The following is a 6,071-nucleotide window of genomic DNA, read 5'->3' as shown; positions in this document are numbered from 1 at the left end:
TAGTCGTGGAAGCATAAGATTGGCGAGACGACAACGATGCTACGATGGAGATCAAGGTGTCGCGCCGGTGACGATGGTGATCATGACGGTGCTTCGGAGATGGAGATCACAAGCACAAGATGATGATGGCCATATCATATCACTTATATTGATTGCATGTGATGTTTATCCTTTTATGCATCTTATCTTGCTTTGATTGACGGTAGCATTATAAGATGATCTCTCACTAAAATTATCAAGAAGTGTTCTCCCTGAGTATGCACCGTTGCCAAAGTTCGTCGTGCCCAGACACCACGTGATGATCGGGTGTGATAAGCTCTACGTCCAAATACAACGGGTGCAAAACAGTTGCACACGCAGAATACTCAGGTTATACTTGACGAGCCAAGCATATACAGATATGGCCTCGGAACACGGAGACCGAAAGGTCGAGCGTGAATCATATAGTAGATATGATCAACATAACGATGTTCACCATTGAAAACTACTCCATCTCACGTGATGATCGGTTATGGTTTAGTTGATTTGGATCACGTGATCACTTAGAAGATTAGAGGGATGTCTATCTAAGTGGGAGTTCCTAAGTAATTTGATTAACTGAACTTAAACTTATCATGAACTTAGTACCTGATAGTATCTTGCTTGTTTATGTTGATTGTAGATAGATGGCTCGTGCTATTGTTCCGTTGAATTTTAATGCGTTCCTTGAGAAAGCAAAGTTGAAAGATGATGGTAGCAATTACACGGACTGGGTCCGTAACCTGAGGATTATCCTCATTGCTGCACAGAAGAATTACGTCCTGGAAGCACCGCTGGGTGACAGGCCTGCTGCTGGAGCAACGCCAGATGTTATGAACGTCTGGCAGAGCAAAGCTGATGACTACTCGATAGTTCAGTGTGCCATGCTTTACGGCTTAGAATCGGGACTTCAACGACGTTTTGAACGTCATGGAGCATATGAGATGTTCCAGGAGTTGAAGTTAATATTTCAAGCAAATGCCCGAATTGAGAGATATGAAGTCTCCAATAAGTTCTATAGCTGCAAGATGGAGGAGAACAGTTCTGTCAGTGAGCATATACTCAAAATGTCTGGGTATAATAATCACTTGATTCAGATGGGAGTTAATCTTCCAGATGACTGCGTCATTGACAGAATTCTCCAATCACTGCCACCAAGCTACAAGAGCTTCGTGATGAACTATAATATGCAAGGGATGAACAAGACTATTCCCGAGCTCTTCGCAATGCTGAAAGCTGCGGAGGTAGAAATCAAGAAGGAGCATCAAGTGTTGATGGTTAGCAAAACCACTAGTTTCAAGAAAAAGGGCAAAGGGAAGAAGAAGGGAAACTTCAAGAAGAACAGCAAGCAAGTTGCTGCTCAGGAGAAGAAACCCAAGTCTGGACCTAAGCCTGAAACTGAGTGCTTCTACTGCAAGCAGACTGGTCACTGGAAGCGGAACTGCCCCAAGTATTTGGCGGATAAGAAGGATGGCAAAGTGAGCAAAGGTATATGTGATATACATGTTATTGATGTGTACCTTACTAGAGCTCGCAGTAGCACCTGGGTATTTGATACTGGTTCTGTTGCTAATATTTGCAACTCGAAACAGGGACTACGGAATAAGCGGACGCTAGCAAAGGACGAGGTGACGATGCGCGTGGGAAACGGTTCCAAAGTCGATGTGATCGCGGTCGGCACGCTACCTCTACATCTACCTTCGGGATTAATATTAGACCTAAATAATTGTTATTTGGTGCCAGCGTTGAGCATGAACATTATATCTGGATCTTGTTTAATGCGAGACGGTTATTCATTTAAATCAGAGAATAATGGTTGTTCTATTTATATGAATAATATCTTTTATGGTCATGCACCTTTGAAGAGTGGTCTATTCTTGTTGAATCTCGAAGATAGTGATACACATATTCATAATGTAGAAGCCAAAAGATGCAAAGTTAATAATGATAGTGCAACTTATTTGTGGCACTGCCGTTTAGGTCATATCGGTGTAAAGCGCATGAAGAAACTCCATACTGATGGGCTTTTGGAACCACTTGATTATGAATCACTTGGTACTTGCGAACCGTGCCTCATAGGCAAGATGACTAAAACACCGTTCTCCGGTACTATGGAGAGAGCAACAGATTTATTGGAAATCATACATACCGATGTATGTGGTCCGATGAATATTGAGGCTCGTGGCGGATATCGTTATTTTCTCACCTTCACAGATGATTTAAGCAGATATGGGTATATCTACTTAATGAAACATAAGTCTGAAACATTTGAAAAGTTCAAAGAATTTCAGAGTGAGGTTGAAAATCATCGTAACAAGAAAATAAAGTTTCTACGATCTGATCGTGGAGGAGAATATTTGAGTTACGAGTTTGGTGTACATTTGAAAAATTGTGGAATAGTTTCGCAACTCACGCCACCCGGAACACCACAACGTAATGGTGTGTCCGAACGTCGTAATCGTACTTTACTAGATATGGTGCGATCTATGATGTCTCTTACTGATTTACCGCTATCGTTTTGGGGTTATGCTTTAGAGACGGCCGCATTCACGTTAAACAGGGCACCATCAAAATCCGTTGAGACGACACCTTATGAACTATGGTTTGGCAAGAAACCAAAGTTGTCGTTTCTTAAAGTTTGGGGCTGCGATGCTTATGTGAAAAAGCTTCAACCTGATAAGCTCGAACCCAAATCGGAGAAATGTGTCTTCATAGGATATCCAAAGGAAACTATTGGATACACCTTCTATCACAGATCCGAAGGCAAGACTTTTGTTGCTAAATTCGGAAACTTTCTAGAGAAGGAGTTTCTCTCGAAAGAAGTGAGTGGGAGGAAAGTAGAACTTGACGAGGTAACTGTACCTGCTCCCTTATTGGAAAATAGTACATCACAGAAAACTGTTTCTGCGACACCTATACCAATCAGTGAGGAAGCTAATGATGATGATCATGAAGCTTCAGAACAAGATACTACTGAACCACGTAGATCAACCAGAGTGAGATCCGCACCAGAGTGGTACGGTAATCCAGTTCTGGAAGTCATGATGCTAGATCATGATGAACCTACGAACTATGAAGAAGCGATGGTGAGCCCAGATTCCGCAAAGTGGCTTGAGGCCATGAAATCTGAGATGGGATCCATGTATGAAAACAAAGTATGGACTTTGGTTGACTTGCCCGATGATCGGCAAGCAATTGAGAATAAATGGATCTTCAAGAAAAAGACTGACGCTGACGGTAATATTACTGTCTATAAAGCTCGACTTGTCGCGAAAGGTTTTCGACAAGTTCAAGGAGTTGACTACGATGAGACCTTCTCACCCGTAGCGATGCTTAAGTCCGTCAGAATTATGTTAGGAATTGCCGCATTTTATGATTATGAAATATGGCAGATGGATGTCAAAACTGCATTCCTGAATGGATTTCTGGAAGAAGAGTTGTATATGATACAACCAGAAGGTTTTGTCGATCCAAAGGGAGCTAACAAAGTATGCAAACTCCAGCGATCCATTTATGGACTGGTGCAAGCATCTCGGAGTTGGAATAAACGCTTTGATAGTGTGATCAAAGCATTTGGCTTTATACAGACTTTTGGAGAAGCCTGTATTTACAAGAAAGTGAGTGGGAGCTCTGTAGCATTTCTAATATTATATGTGGATGACATATTGCTAATTGGAAATGATATAGAATTTCTGGAAAGCATAAAGGGATACTTGAATAAAAGTTTTTCGATGAAAGACCTCGGGGAAGCTGCTTACATATTAGGCATAAAGATCTATAGAGATAGATCAAAACGCTTAATTGGACTTTCACAGAGCACATACCTTGACAAGATTTTGAAGAAGTTCAAAATGGATCAACAAAGAAAGGGTTCTTGCCTGTGTTACAAGGTATGAAGTTGAGTCAGACTCAATGCCCGACCACTGCAGAAGATAGAGAGAAAATGAAAGATGTTCCCTATGCTTCAGCCATAGGCTCTATCATGTATGCAATGCTGTGTACCAGACCTGATGTGTGCCTTGCTATAAATTTAGCAGGGAGGTACCAAAGTAATCCAGGAATGGATCACTGGACAACGGTCAAGAACATCCTGAAATACCTGAAAAGGACTAAGGATATGTTTCTCGTATATGGAGGTGACAAAGAGCTCACCGTAAGAGGTTACGTTGATGCAAGCTTTGACACTGATCCGGACGATTCTAAATCGCAAACCGGATACGTGTTTACTTTAAATGGTGGAGCTGTCAGTTGGTGCAGTTCAAAACAAAGCGTCGTAGCGGGATCTACATGTGAAGCAGAGTACATAGCTGCTTCGGAAGCAGCAAACGAAGGAGTCTGGATGAAGGAGTTCATATCCGATCTAGGTGTCATACCTAGTGCATCGGGTCCAATAAAAATCTTCGGTGACAATACTGGTGCAATTGCCTTGGCAAAGGAATCCAGATTTCACAAAAGGACCAAACACATCAAGAGACGCTTCAACTCCATCCGGGATTTTGTCCAGGTGGGAGACATAGAGATTTGCAAGATACATACGGATCTGAACGTTGCAGACCCGTTGACTAAGCCTCTTCCACGAGCAAAACATGATCAACACCAAGGCTCCATGGGTGTTAGAATCATTACAGTGTAATCTAGATTATTGACTCTAGTGCAAGTGGGAGACTGAAGGAAATATGCCCTAGAGGCAATAATAAAGTTATTATTTATTTCCTTATATCATGATAAATGTTTATTATTCATGCTAGAATTGTATTAACCGGAAACATAATACATGTGTGAATACATAGACCAACAGAGTGTCACTAGTATGCCTCTACTTGACTAGCTCGTTAATCAAAGATGGTTGTGTTTCCTAACCATGAACAAAGAGTTGTTATTTGATTAACGAGGTCACATCATTAGTTGAATGATCTGATTGACATGACCCATTCCATTAGCTTAGCACCCGATCGTTTAGTATGTTGCTATTGCTTTCTTCATGACTTATACATGTTCCTATAACTATGAGATTATGCAACTCCCGTTTACCGGAGGAACACTTTGGGTACTACCAAACGTCACAACGTAACTGGGTGATTATAAAGGAGTACTACAGGTGTCTCCAATGGTAGATGTTGGGTTGGCGTATTTCGAGATTAGGGTTTGTCACTCCGATTGTCGGAGAGGTATCTCTGGGCCCTCTCAGTAATGCACATCACATAAGCCTTGCAAGCACTGCAACTAATATGTTAGTTGTGAGATGATGTATTACGGAACAAGTAAAGAGACTTGCCAGTAACGAGATTGAACTAGGTATTGGATACCGACGATCGAATCTCGGGCAAGTAACATACCGATGACAAAGGGAACAACGTATGTTGTTATGCGGTCTGACCGATAAAGATCTTCGTAGAATATGTAGGATCCAATATGGGCATCCAGGTCCCGCTATTGGTTATTGACCGGAGACGTGTCTCGGTCATGTCTACATTGTTCTCGAACCGTAGGGTCCGCACGCTTAACGTTACGATGACAGTTATTATGAGTTTATGCATTTTGATGTACCGAAGGTTGTTCGGAGTCCCGGATGAGATCACGGACATGACGAGGAGTCTCGAAATGGTCGAGACGTAAAGATTGATATATTGGAAGCCTATGTTTGGACATAGGAAGTGTTCCGGGTGAAATCGGGATTTTACCGGAATACCGGGAGGGTTACCTGAACCCCCCGGGAGACTAATGGGCCTATTGGGCCTTAGTGGAAAAAGAGAAAAGGGGCAGCCCATAGCTGGCCGGCGCCCCCCCTTTCCCCAAGTCCTAGTAGGACTAGGATAAGCGGCCGGCCCCCCCTTCTCTCTCCGTTTCCCCGAGAGTCCTAATTGGAATAGGATTGGAGGGGGGAGTCCTACTCCCGGTAGGAGTAGGACTCCCCCTGCGCCTCCCTCTCCCTGGCCGGCCGGCCCCCCTCCTCCAACCTTTATATACGGGGGTAGGGGACACCCCAAGACACACAAGTTGATCCTTGAGATCGTTCCTTAGCCGTGTGCGGTGCCCCCTGCCACCAAATTCCA

This window comes from Triticum aestivum, chromosome 6A, assembly GCF_018294505.1.
Source record: "Triticum aestivum cultivar Chinese Spring chromosome 6A, IWGSC CS RefSeq v2.1, whole genome shotgun sequence".
Lineage (NCBI taxonomy): Eukaryota > Viridiplantae > Streptophyta > Magnoliopsida > Poales > Poaceae > Triticum > Triticum aestivum.
This window is presented reverse-complemented; position numbering follows the sequence as displayed.